Below are 14,949 nucleotides of genomic sequence, written 5' to 3'. Positions count from 1 at the left end.
AGACATGCTTTGCTCTCTGAGCGAACCCAAGCTCTCCTGCTGGATTTAGCTGATTAGGAACATTCTTCTATGGGACTGATGAAGACCAGAAGCCTTGGACCTTGCATTTCCTTGTCTTATTGTTTTATGGCCCTCCCTTGTTAGAGGCACTATCTTGACCTCTCCTATTTTACATCACCTTATGTTTTATAGTTGGCAAAAAACGAGACATGCTGGAGTCACTATATTTTTTATGGTAACTATAACTTTGGCTAACAAAGGACACTGATGTCCTGAGTCAGGGCAGAGGGAATAGGGTAGGGATGGGGGCAGGGGGAGAATTGGAAATTGATCTATGGGTATAAAAACTTCTTCAAATAGCCTTTCTGAGAATTCAGAGTTAGTCTGACCTCACCCACATGCATGATTCTCTGGTTTAAAGAGAATAAAAAGCATATATGGCATATGTATAATCTAGTTCTATTTGCTCTTTTGATCAGACTTCTGGTAAAGGATGAGCACCATTGTGTTTGTTTTCTTTTGATCAAATCTTTGGCTAAGAGTGGAGGGGGCAACTCTGATTCTGTTTGTTTCTTTAAGCCAAATTTCTGGTTAAGATGCAGTAGCAATTCCACCATTTTCTGGGACTATTTATAGACTACTCAGTTTGAAGACTGTAGACTGTCTAATCTTTCAACCACTTAGTACACAAGGTAACTCTCCAGTGGTCAACTATCTAACTTTTTCCATGAACACCAAGATTTTTAGAGCAAGGCAACCTGTTGCCTAGAGTCTTTAACTGTAAAATCAGGCTTCTCTTATCTGAGACAATAGCTTAGTAATTGGTCTTCTTCCACTGATTTTTAGGTCCTCAGATATACTATACCTGTCTGAGTCTTAATTCCTTCTCCATCTTCCAAGTGCAAACCAACAGGTAAATATGGCACAAACATCACTTGCACATGAAAGGCACGTAATAGGCATTTGTTGAAACACTTGGGAGCTACAGTCTAGCACTCTAGGACACTCCACTTCACATCCTCAGTATTCATTGCAAGTGCTTCACAAGATTCTATGAATCCAGGTCTAAAGGACCGGGGAACAGTTGGTGGGTGTCACTCACCAGAGTGAACCTCAAAATCTAAAATAATTTTAGAAAGAAATTTAATGTAACAGCACCTTCCCTTGTAACAAAGAAATCATGTTATGCAAAACAAAACAACACATTGGCCACTGCTGAAATATGCCTCATTCTGCATCTATAGCCCACCACTCTTTGCCAAGAGAGAGGCAACAATCTCTTAATTAAATTCAATGGCCTTTCTCAGACTTCATTGTCCTTAATCTGTTAGCAAATTTTGACTGTATTGAGTACCTCCTTCTGGATATTCTCTCCTCCCTTGGTTTCTGTGACACCACTCCTTCCTTCACCTCTTTCTCTGACCAATCCATTTTTAAAAGAAACTTTTCTTTTTTAATAATCTCTATTTGACAAATACCAATTAGCATGAACATTCCCATATGAAAAGTAGAATGAAACGTTATATATGAAAGTCCAAGTTTCTATTACAGCTTGCTTTTTTAGAAGTACATAATTAGTTCAACATGCCTTAAAACTGTCCAGCTTAACTGTTATCTCCCTGTATTCTGCTTCTGTGATCTCTGTGTTTTTGAATACTTCAATGACCTTATTTTCTTTCTTTGATATCATTACCATTCAACTTTCTCTCCTTCCCAAATTCCCTCCAAAAAATTTTTTTTTTAAATTCCCTCTTTTGAGGATTAAGTATAGTCTTATAAATCTTATAAGTATAGTCAAGAAAGCCAATTCATAAACTGATATTTCTCACCCCGCTTCTTATATCCATCACCTGCCAGATGATGGGTTGCATGCTTCACTGTCAGCCTTTAGAGTCATGGTTGTTCATTACATTGATTAGATATGGCTTACAAAGTTGTTTTTATAGTGTTGTTGTTATTATATAAACTGTTCCCTAGGTTCTGCTCATTTTGCTCTACGTAGTGCATACCAATCTTCCCATGCTTCCTTGAACCTACCTTCCTGAAATTGTCCCTTTTGCCATTCCTTATAATACAATAATATTCTTATGATGCAATAATAATATATATCTACCACAATTTGTTCAATCATTCCCCAATTGATGGGCACCCCTCTTATATTCCAGTTCTTTGCTATGACAAAATGTGCTGCTAGAAATATCTTTGTGCATATGGCCCCTTCCCCTTTGTATTTGATCTCTTTCATATAAAAGCCTAGTAATATTATCACTAGTTCCAAAGGTATAGATAATTTAATGACTTTTTGAATGGGGTTCCAAATTGCTTCCCAGAAAGTTTGGACCAGTTTACCAATTCTACCAACTTATAATCAGTGTACCAATCTTCCCACTTCCCCTCAAAGAATTGTTATTTTCCCTGTTTAAAAATTTATTTATTTGATATTAACATTAATTTTTTAACTTTTTGAGTTTCAAATTCTCTCTCTCCCTTAAGCTGTCTCACACCCAATTGAGAAGGTAAGTAATATAATATTAATTATACATGTAAAGTCATGCAAAACATTTTCATATTAGCCATGCTGCAAAAATACTGCAAAAAAATCAAGAAAAATAAAGTGAAAAAAAGTATGCTTCAGTCTACACTCAGAATTCATTAGTGTTCTTTCTGGAATCAGATACCATTTTTTATCGTGGGTTCTTTGGAATTGTTTTGAATCATTATATTGATTAGAATAGCTTAAAACAGTTGGTCAGGATGGTAGAGTAAAAGGATAGACCTATAGAAGCTCTCCCCCCACAGCCCATAAAATACCTGTAAAAAAATTAATCTAAACAAATTCTAGAGCAGCAGAAGCCACAAAATGACAGAGGGAAAGAGATTTCCAGCCTAAGACAGCCTGGAAGGCCAACAGGAAAGGTCTATCACCCCAGGCTCTGAGCAGAGCACAGCCCAGCCTTGGCCACATGGCACAGCAAGGACAGGACTGGAGCAGGCTTCAGGGCATGGAATTCCAGGTAGTAGCTGTAGTTCCCAGATCTCTCACCCCACAAATGCCAAAGACAGCTTCAAAGGTCATTGAGAAAGCTCTTTCACCTGGGTGAGAAGGGAGCAGGGTACTGCTCTAGCCCTGGCACTAGGTGGCCCCAGGTGGTGGCAGCATCCATTTTTGGAGCCCTTGGCCTAAAAACCCTGGGGGAATTGAGTGACTGATCTGGATTTCAGCCCAGAGGGGTGGTCCTGGGGTGAGGAGGATCACTGGCTGGTGGAGCTGGCGGAGGCTCTGGAGAGGGAATTCTACTCACAGATCCTGGACAGAAAAGCTTATGGTTGCTCCCAACCTAGAGCATAGGCTGGGAGAGGAGTAAACTCCTCTCCCCTGATTGTGCCACCTTGGAGGTACTGAGAACTTACAGGTCTGTAGAGTATACCCTCCTCTTGACAAAGGACTCAAAAGTCAAGTAACTGGATGGGGAAAATGTCCAAAAAGGGGAAAAAATAAGACAATAGAAGATTTCTTTCTTGGTGAACAGATATTTTCTTCCGTCCTTTCAGATGAGGAAGAACAATGCATGTCATCAGAAGAAGACCCAAAAGTCAAGGTTTCTGCATTCAAAACCTCCAAAATAAATATGCAATGGTCTCAGGCCATGGAAGAGCTCAAAAAGGATTTTGAAAATCAAGTAAGAGAAGTGGAGGAAAAACTGGGAAGAGAAATGAGAGTGATACAAGAAAATCATGGAAAACTAGTCAACAGCCTGCTAAAGGAGATCCAAAAAAATGCTGAAGAAAATAACACCTTGAAAAATAGGCTAACTCAAATGGCAAAAGAGGTCCAAAAAGCCAATGAGGAGAAGAATGCTTTAAAAAGCAGAATCAGCCAAATGGAAAAGGAGGTTCAAAAGCTCCCTGAAGAAAATAGTTCTTTAAAAATTAGAATGGAGCAGATGGAAGCTAATGACTTTATGAGAAACCAAAAAATTACAAAACAAAACCAAAAGAATGAAAAAATAGAAGATAATGTGAAATATATCATTTAAAAAACAACTGACCTGAAAAATAAACCCAGGAGAGACAATTTAAAAATTATGGGACTACCTGAAAGCCATGATCAAAAAAAGAGCTTAGACATCATCTTTCATGAAATAATCAAGGAAAACTGTCCTGATATTCTAGAACCAGAAGGTAAAAGAAATATTGAAAGAATCCACCAGTCACCTCCCAAAAGAGATCTGAAAAGAGAAACTCCTAGGAACATTGCAGCCAACAGTGATGAGACTATCAAGGAGCCTAAAACAGCTGCCAAGACCATGGATACCCTCCTGGAGGCAAGGACAGAAGTTACTTGGAAGGGATAGAAGCAAACTTTAGTTGTGATGTTTGAGTGGGGCAGATTTGAAGATCTCTTTGTGAATTTTGTCTCTAATACTGTATACTAGAAAGAAGAAAAGCCTATTGAGTTCCTCCTGAGGGTGGAGAAAAGACTGATAAAAATTGGTGCTGTGAATCCTGAGAATGCTGGAAACATTGTACTGTAGAGACTGTTCTAAGGCTTGGTAACATGACCCTCGAACAGCTGATGTCATCAGATCCATACAGACACAGAAACCATCACCAACAATGGCTGAGGTGAGACAGGAACTCCTGAGCTTCAAGGATCAATATTATTCACAGGGTTCAGTCTCAACAGACTCTGGATCTTCTCAAGTGAGGGGCACACAAAGCAAAATAATAGCACCGTCAATACTGAGCTACCAAAATAGTCAGGTAAGAGATGAGTAGTGTGCTACCCCATTCTCCTTGGAGAGTTAGAGGACCAAGGGAACAGAGGGCATGAATGCTTGACATAAGACCTTCATCATGTAATCAATCATTAGAGTAATGGTTCCCACTTTTTGTTATAATTGCAGATTAGATGGCCATACTTATGTTGTTTGTTTTAGTCATTTTCACTCTTGTCCAACTTTCTATGATCCCATTTGGGATTATCTTCACAAAGATACTAGAGAGATTTACCATTTCCTTTGTTGAAAGGAAAATTCTTCATTTGGCCTTTCATCTTGATTAGTAAGGCAAAACTCAGGGAATAGAAGAGGAGTTATAAGTATGTCAAGGTAACAACAAATAAACAGGTTGATCACTGAAGATCAGCAAAATTTTCCAGGTGGAAACAGCTTTTATAGATAACTTTAAGACAATCAAAATAGGTCCACCTCAGCAAAAGAGGTTAGACCCTTGGCTCTCAGTTCCTCCCCAAGGTAACAAAAACAGGACGATTTAAAGGTAAGGATATGTGACAAAGAGCAGATAATGCAAAATGCTGCAAACTTGGAGTCTCTTCCCCCAACAGAGCCTCTTTCAACACTGGTTGATAAGCAGGGCTAGGAACAATAGATCTCTAAGTCAATATAACTTTTAATACACCCCAAGTCTCCTAGGATTGTTCCCCTGGAGACATGGCTCCTGTCCAGAGAAAGTGTCAAATTTGGAGTGTACTGTCTTTGTATAACACAAGGGCCATGACTTCTACCTTACCAGAGATGGAGTAGAATTCTTGTATAATTGTAATATTTAGTCTCTCTGCAGAAATGTCTCCTCCAATTAGAAGGGTTCCTATTTTTAAAAGTAATTCTTCATCTTCAGAGCATGGACAAATCTAAAATTCCAAGGAATAGTTTCCTACTCTTAATTCCTAAGATATATATCTCCAAGGTCAAAATTCTCAGGCAAGATTAAAATAACTTCTTGAGATTCCTGACCTCACTTAACATCAGTAGCCTTAAATGTGCGTTCTTCTAGTCTTTTCATTTTTCTGACCAATCTCCTTAAAAAGTTCTTATTCTTAAGGTCAGGGTTTATCACTGATATTAGAAGAACTCTATGCTTTTTGATTGCAAAAGCAAAGCAGCATCCCTCAATAACATTTATTATGTTCAGTTGTTTTTCAGTCATGTCTGACTCTTCATGACCCCATTTGGGGTTTTCTTGGCAAAGGTACTGGAATGGTTTCACATTTTCTTCTCCATTACATTTTATAGATGAGGAAGCTGAGGCCAACAGGGTTTAGTGATTTGCCTAGGGTCATACAACTAGTTAAGTGTCTGAGAGCAGATTTGAACTCACACCTAACTGCCCATGAATTCTCTTAGCTCTCAAGTCTTTTAGAGATTGCCCCACATGTATCCGCATTAATACACAGCTAATGGTGCAATTAACAAATGGATGTTATTACAGCAACTCTTTTCAATTAACAAATGGTGCTTAAGTAACACAATAGCACAGTAAAAACATGGATGAAAATCATGAAAATAATACATATACGTAACAACATATAGCAAGTAACGATGTGTTCAATTGCATTCAGACTTTCATCCCTGGCAGGTGAGAAAACAAGAAGAGGCCATTTTGCATTTCTCAGGAAGAGGAGATGCCAGGGTAGAATTACATCTCTTTCCTTAAATATCGTTAGTTTACCATACCAATCAAACTACCAGATAAATATTTTCAAGAGCTAGAAAAAATAATATCAAAATTCATCTGGAAGAACAAAAGGTCCAGAATATCAAGGGAATTAATGAAAAGAAATGCTAGGGAAGGTGGCCTAGCCTTACCAGATCTCAAATTGTATTATAAAGCAGCAATCATCAAAACCACTTGGTACTGGCTAAGAAACAGAGGGGTAGACCAGTGGCATAGGCTAGGTACTCAAGACACAGTAGGCAATGACTATAGCAATCTACTGTTTGATAAACCCAAGGACCCCAGCTTCTGGGATAAGAACTCACTGTTTGACAAAAAGTGCCAGGAAAACTGGATAACAGTGTGGTGAAAACTGGACATAGACACCAGCCTGACACCGTACACAAGAATAAATCCAAATGGATACATGATCTAAGTATAAAGACTGATACTATAAACAAATTAGGGGAGCAAGGAATAGTGTATTTGTCAGATTTATGGAGAATGGAGAAACTTTGACCAAAGAAGCAACAGGGAACATTATGAAGTGCAAAATGAATAATTTTGATTACGTTAAATTGAAAAATTTTTGCCCAAACAAGCCCAATGTAACTAAGATTAGGAGGGAAGCAGAAAACTGGGAAGGAATTTTTGCAACTTGTATCTGTGATAAAGGTCTCATTTCTAAAATATATTGAGAACTGAGTCAAATGTACAAGAAGACAAGTCATTCCCCAATTGATAAATGGTCAAAGGATATGAACAGGCAGCTTTCAGAGGAAGAAATTAAAACTATCTATAATCATATGAAAAAATGCTCTAAATCACTACTGATTAGAGAGATGCAAATTAAAATAACTCTGACGTACCACATCACACCTATCAGATTGGCTAACATGACAAAAGAGGAAGATTATAAATGTTGGAGAAGATGTAGGAGAGTTGGAACACTAATTCATTGTTGGTGGAGCTGTGAGCTGATCCAACCATTCTGGAGAGTGGTTTGGAACTATGCCCAAAGGGCTACAAAAAACGTGCATACTCTCTGACCCAGAAATTTTGCTTCTAGGATTGTATCCCCAAGAGATCATAAAAATGGGAAAGGGTTCCACATGTACAAAAATATTTATAGCAGCTTTCTTTGTGGTGGCCAAAAACTGGAAATCAAGGGGATGCCCATCAATTGGGAAATGGCTGAATAAGTTGTGGTATATGAATGTAATGGAATACTATTGTGCTATGAGAAACGATGAAGGGGAAGACTTCAGAGAAGCCTGGAAAGACTTATATGAACTGATGCTGAGTGAAAGGAGTAGAACCAAAAGAACTTTGTACACAGCAACAACTGTCAGGCCTAGAGGCCTGTGTGGGCTACCCGAGTCTTCTTACCTCACCTCCGAGGTCTTCGGTTGGCCACGCCAGATGCTCATATGAGAGAAAGGACGTTCCAGAGTCGAACAAGGGTTGAGCTTTATTACAGGGTCTCGGTTACAAGTGCAGGGGGGTCTTCCTAGGACGAAGAGGGGGAGATTTCCTAAGGAGGATAAGATCTTAAGGGATTGGAAGTAGAAGTACAAGCGGGGAGAGAGGGGGAGGGGAGAGAGGAAAGAAGAGAAGCGGAGCCTACTGTCCTCTTGGCTCCTCACGTGCTAAGAGAGCTTTCAGGCTTCCTCAATCCTACTTAACCTTCAGCCGCATAGTTTGCATCTGAATACCGTGCTGTTAGATAACAATAGTGTGCCCAGATCCGGGACAATCTCGAGGGCGGGGAGATCTCTCTCCCATCACGTTTTTCACGGGAAGAGGCAGAATTACTCGAGATAGCTCGGTTCACCTCGATTCCCAGCCGTTTCCTGGGGGGGTCTCGTGAGAGCTCTAAGATTTAGAAGCTCCCACCTTTACCCACCCGAGACTGTCCACACGGAATTGAGCTTCCAATCCCAACAACAACCAAATGTGCAAGGAATTTTTCTGGTAGCCTTAGTCCTCCATGGCAATGCAAGGACCTAAAAAATTTCCAGTAAACTTTTGAAGCAAAATGCCTTCCACATCCAGAGAAAAAACTATGGAATTGGATCACAGAATGAAGCAGACCATTTTCTCTTCTATTATGTTTTGTTTTGCTTTGTTTTATGATTTCTCTCATTCATTTTAATTCTTGTATTCAATGTGACACTAAGATGAAAATGTATTTAATAGGAATGTATGTGTAGAACCTATATAAGATTGCACGCCATCTCAGGGAGGGAGTGGGAAGGGAGGGGGAAAAGAAGGGGAGGGAGGGCAAAAAATCTAAGATATATGGACGTGATTGTAAAACACTGAAAACAAAATAATTTTTTAAAACTATATTGTTAGTCTTTGGGGTATGATAAAGTTCAACCTAATTTTTGATTGCTAAGTTATTATGGGAAGGGTAGGGGAAGCAGGACCCCAAGCTTTACATTCAAGGGTTTGACTTCCCTCTGTTTTGTTCAGGCCTCATCCTAATTAATGAGGCAAACCCAGGAAATATGACAAAAGGCATTAATTGTATGTATAAATAAATAACTACCTCGATTTGTTTGCGCTCTTCTGTTATCCAGGTAACTGAGAAGAGCTATATGAGGACTGGCTGAATTAACTAAGGTTCAGAATAGCTTGACATACCAACAATTCTTTGTGACCACCAGAGGGTAAAACCAGCTGGACCTACAGAAAATCAGCCACCCTAAAGCTAATTTAGCTCATACTAGCCTGGGGGGCAGGAGGGGATTCCCTAAACCATATGCTAATTTATGGACTCTCAGAGACATCCTTATTTGTTTATGGGATTCTCAGAGACATCCTAATTTTATGACTTTTGGAGACATCCTCTTATCTTGTTTATGTTCAAGCCCTGAATTGTCCAGATTGCTTATATTTTTGCACCAAGAATGCTTTCTGTTTAATGTGTCAAAAAGTCACTCTTCTAGTACTTGGAATTCCTCATTCCCCTGCTTCCTGCCTCTCCCCTTTCCCTCATGCCTGTAGAACTCCCTCTCTGACAGCCCTATTCTTTCCTCACAATATACTCCATTCCTTCCTGGGACCAGCCTAATTCTCAATTCCTTCCCCCATTCCTTGCCTCCCTTTGTTTGAAAAGTAGATATGCAATCCATATCCTCTGCTTAGTTGTTTCAGTGTTAGGCTGTCTGCTCCATACACGCATATTATTTCTTTGCCTAATAAAAATCAACTTTAATTTCACAGGCGTCATCTTCTTCTAGACATTTTCCCTTTTGGGGTAAAGAGAGATCTAGATTTCTTAGAGAAGTTACCTCAATTGGGTATGCCCAGACTTCAATTCAAATTGCTTGAAGTCCCATCCCGCAACTGCTTTTCATATTTTCAGTCTTTCATCCCCTGTGGACCAGACTCAGGCCCCTAGGATCCAGGGTCCAAGCCCCCAATATAGTAGGTACCCTATCAGAATTTCAAAAAGTAACAAACCACAATCCTGTCTACAGATTTCTGAGTTGGAACAACACAAGGGGAAATACCTGGGATAATTTTAACTGTGTTTCCGGGCATAGTTTTCCCCAAAAGAGGTTTAACTTCCCTACTTAGCTACTCATCTCACCTGAAGATTGTAGGTAATAAGGGGTGTTCATGTTCAGGATTATCCCAAAATAGTTGGAAAGTAGCTTAGTTATTTCTGAGATAAAGTATGGCACATGGAAGGTATCGTATCATGTACTGTTTGCTGTGGCATGGAATGCTGGAAAGGACTCTGTCTGATGGCTCAATTGATCTCTGCACACCAGAGTGAAGTGACTTCCCATGGTTGCACACCTAGTAAGAATCTGAAGCTGTATTTGAACTCATGAAGATGAGTGTTTCTGACTCCAGGCCTGGCACTCTACACACTATGTTCTCCAGCTCATTTTGCAGATGAGGAAACTGAGGTAAACATGAGTAAGTGACTTTCCCAGGGTCATACATCTAGTAAATGTCTGAGGCTGGATTTGAACTCAGGTCTTCTTGACTCCAGGCCTAGTGCTCTATCCACTTTACCACCTTTGGCATTCTATACTAATCACATTGAAACCCAGTACACAGTGCTTGTTTTTGATAAAAAAAAAAAAATAGGAAGTGCTTTACAGTTATTATGTCATTTGATCCTCACAACAACCCTGGGTGATGGGTGCTCTTATTATTCATTTTTTTAGTTAGAAAACTGTAGTAAATACCAGGCAAAGTAACTTACTAACAAATTTCTGAGACCAGATTTGAACTCAAATTTTCCTGATTCATGCACTTTCCAATTCTAATAAGAGAATTCCAATATTGCCTTAACTAGCAAATATATGTTGCATTAAGTTCTTATTTGCCATAATTATCCTAATAAGCGAAAGCATTTCATTGTAAATGAGATCACAAATCAATTTAGTTTCAGGACAAACTTAAACCAAATGACATCAAATCTGGATTTACAATCACAATAGATTGCATCGAAAATTTCACCTCAAATCATAGAGCTTTTACTTACTTCACTTTTCAAGATTCATGATGGCACCTTCATCTTCCCATAAACCTTTTAGTTTCCTTTAAAATTGCCTGATGAGCCAAATCAATTCCTTTGTGTTCTTAACCTATCTCCCCTCAGGAATCACAGTGAATCAAAGCATCAAGTTTACAGAAGAGGTTCCTCCCACACAATGAGTTACGGGAATTAGGCATTAATGAAAGAACCAAATCTACTTTAAGAGGGTTAATTAACTTGGAGACAGCTAAGTGGCACAGTGGATTGAGCACTGGGCCTCAAGTCAGGAAGACCTGAGTTCAAATCCAGCTTCAAACACCTACTAGCTGTGTTGTGCAACCATGAGCAAGTCCTTTCTCCCTGTTTGCCTCAGTTTCCCCATCTGTAAAGTGATCTGGAAAAGGAAATGGCAAAACCATTCCAGCATCTTTGCCAGGAAAACCCCATATGGGGTCACAAAGAGTCAGAAACCCCTGAACAACAATAATTAAGTGTGTACTTCACCTTTCCCTGAGTTGCCTATTTTTCTTTTTCAGTTTTAACATCTGGAAGCCTTGGGAGAAGGGGTGCTCTTAAACACTGAGAAAGTCTCCCAGAATCCCCCAAGCAAGCAAAGGGTGTCCCATTAACAGTAAATTTCCAGTAAAGCTTCTCAAGGATGGCATCCCCTTCAACATTTCCACAAAACATCCCTAGTTCCCAACCATCTCACTCCTCTCATCCTCTAGACTATTTATCTCTATTATCTTCAACTAGGTACAAATGGGCTATTAGCTTTGATTTCTGACTCCAAGGCATGGTGGGTGAGAAGCTCCATGTGTCAACTGGTTCTCCTTTGGATAACTTGCAGTGTAATACCTTATCCCACTGGCATTCCCTGCAATAACTCTGAAAATGTTCCTCCCTTTTATGATAGAAGCACAACTGGTCTCTCCCTTTTTTTTTAAATCTCCCTTCCTGGTCATTTGTCTCCTTTCTATCTTCCTGCATCTCCTCTCTCGTGGCTGCCGCCAAAAAGGTCACTTCCTTAACCTTATCTTCTCTTTCTTAAGTTTTTTCTCCTTTTTCCCTTCAAAAACAAGCTGTCAGAAGTTCTCCTGAGTTCACTAATAGTTTTCACACTACAACCCAAGCAGGATTTCTCATTAATTAACATAAACTGGAACAATTGCTTTTAGACCATGATAATTCACTGCTACAATACAATGTCTCCTAGGCGCAGCTAGGTGGTTCAGTGGATAGAGCACCAGTGCAGGAGTCAGGAGGACCTGAGTTCAAATATCACCTCAGACACTAGACACTCACTAGCTGTGTGACCTTGGGCAAGTCACTTAACCCCAATTGCCTCATCCTGTGTCATCTCCAGTCATCCTGATGAATATCTGGTCACTGGCTTCAGATGGCTCTGGAGGAGAAATGAGGCTGGTGACCTACACAGCCCTCACTCACTCAAAACAAAGTCAAGTACAAGTCATGTCACTATTTCTCTGATGGCATGGTCTTCTTCGGCAATAAAGGACAAACACACAATATCTCCTGGTTGAAAGGGAACATGTACTCTTTTCTGATTGTTCCTTATAAGAGTAGTTGCTATAGTCTGTGTTTCTGAAGTGTAAAATTCCAGATTGTATGGATATGATAAAGAGGGTCAGTCCCTCTTTGAAAATCCCACTCCATTGCACCAGTAATCCATTAGCCTTGGTTCTAGATTTTCAAGTCTGATTTTTATCATGCACAGGTCCTGTAATTATCTGACCAAATTTGTTTTCTACCATTATCCAAGTACCAAGTCTAGTCCAAACAATTATTATCATGTAAAGTCAATTCCTTATGCTGTGTCAGTCTCAGTGACTCCATTTTAAAATCTTGCTTAGACTGAGTCTAACGTAGCCTGCTACAAGGTGGCAGTGTGCATGCTCACTAATCCCATCTCCCATGATACTTTAAAGAGGGAGAAGCTGAGGAGATATGAATCCCATTTCCTCATAATTACTTGTATCAATGAAAAGGAGCTCCGGGAAGCTAAGTGGTGAAGTAGATACCTGAAGTCAGGAAGATTCATCTTCATGTGTTCAAATCTGGCCTCAGATACTTACTAGCTAATTATATGAGCCTGGGTGAATCACTTAACCCTATTTACCTTACTTCCTCATAATTAAAATGAGCCGTAGAAGGAAATAGCAAAACCATTCCAGTATTTTTGTCAAGAAAACCCCATTAGCCATCAAGAAGAGTTGGACATAATTGAACAATGATCAAAATACTTTTGCCATTATACGGAAGTTGTTTACTACAAAAAGAGTACATTTGAATCAAGACCTGGCCACACCCAATACTTCTGCCTCTGTGTGCTACAGTAAACTTCTGTTTTACTTCCTGAGGGTGAGATCTGAACACTTCTCACTAAACATCAGTCCCACAATGAATACACATATAGCAATTATCAGAGAAAATCTATTTATCCAAACTGGTAGCAAAGCAGAAATTTTAAAAAGTATCTATAGGAGAATATATGCCAAACAATACAAAGTGAAGGAGATCTCCCCCTGGGAGCAAGATAACTCAGTTCAACCAAGCGAGTTCTAGATCTCACCCAAGGGGAAAGTTCCCCAAAGTAGCAAGCTGAGAAAAGAGGCATGATGGAGCCTACCAGCTTCACTTTTGTCATCCCAGTCATTTTCTTCAGTATCCTGAAATGGGGTTCACCTCTTCCATCTTCCCTCTCGAAGCCAGAAATACCCAAAGTGACTAGATGCTCGAAGAGTCCCCAAGAAAATCGGAAGCATGAAGAAACCCAAGGAAGACTCAAGAAGTGTGGAGCTCTCACCAACAATGCCCTGCCCTTCTCGCAGGGCAGGGCATTCATCTCCACCAACAAGGAGAAAATTCTATACCAGTGGTCTTTGGGATGGGGTAATACTGGTAAACTTGACCTTGGTCCACATTTCCCTATATCTATTCAGGACACCATCATCACAATAGCAATACAGGTTTATAAACTTGGTCCTCCTGGATTTTGTACATTTGTATCTCCTCATTATCTCCTCATCTCTCATACGCAAGTAGTTGCCAAGTCCTGTCAATTCTACATTTCTCATACCCATTCTCTTCTTCCTCTCCCAGAATAACTACCCTGAACCATACCTTCATCATCTACCACAAGGACTGTTTTAAAAGCCCCTTCACCTAGCTTCTCTTTGCCTTTTTTTCTTTTCTCTCTCATCAGTCTGCCAGACAGATAACAAATCAGGGTTCATATGGGTCAGATCTAACAATGTTAGTCCACCACTCAAAATCTCCAGTCACTGCCTATTGCCTCCAAGATGAAATAACAATAAATCAACAGACATTTGTTAAGTCCTTACTATGAACTAGACACTATGCTAAGCACTAGGGGACTCAAAGAATCATGCCTTCAAGGAGGTCACATTATAACGGTGAGACAAGATGCAAATGAAGGAAACAAATATGTAATAAGTGTCTACTATATGTCAGGTACTATGCTAAGAGCTTTAAAAATATTATCTCATTTGTTCCTCACAACAACCTTTTGCAATAGGTGCTATTAAGGTACCACATTTATAATTGAGGAAACAGAGATTTGAGAGAGTCACATAACAAGTAAAGTGTCTGAAGGTAATTCAGGCCTGTGTAGGTCCAGGCCCAGCGCTCTATGCACTGTGTCATTATCCACTCGCTACACATTATGAACAAAATTGTACACAAAAGATATGTACTGAGTAAATGGACGGTCATTTCAGAATGAAAATACTATTAGTGGTTATATGATCGGGAAAGTCTTCTTGCAGAAAATGACATTTTTATCTGAGTTCTAAGGAAATCAGGGAATCCAGGAGGCAGAGGTGAAGAGGCAGAACATTCTAGGCATGGGGGATAGCCAGCAAGAAGGTCTGTAGTCAAGAGAGGGAATACTGTGTTCAAGAAATAAGAAGAAGGTCAGTGGAGCTGAATCATAGAGTACAAAGAGG

At 39.7% G+C, this 14,949-nt stretch overlaps 1 long non-coding RNA gene across 1 annotated transcript in view; it reads right to left on the bottom strand.

The window, feature by feature from the left end:
* Positions 1 to 7,302: 7,302 nt before the first annotated feature.
* The window catches only part of LOC140500381 (uncharacterized), a 47,252-nt gene continuing 39,605 nt past the window's right edge, over positions 7,303 to 14,949 (bottom strand). Inside the window, exon 3 of the long non-coding RNA XR_011965710.1 lies at positions 7,303 to 7,966. This is a non-coding gene — a long non-coding RNA (uncharacterized lncRNA). The remainder of the gene's footprint in view (positions 7,967 to 14,949) is intronic.

The sequence above is a fragment of the Notamacropus eugenii genome, chromosome 4, assembly GCF_028372415.1.
Source record: "Notamacropus eugenii isolate mMacEug1 chromosome 4, mMacEug1.pri_v2, whole genome shotgun sequence".
In the NCBI taxonomy this organism is placed as follows: Eukaryota; Metazoa; Chordata; class Mammalia; order Diprotodontia; family Macropodidae; genus Notamacropus; species Notamacropus eugenii.
This window is presented reverse-complemented; position numbering and strand designations above follow the sequence as displayed.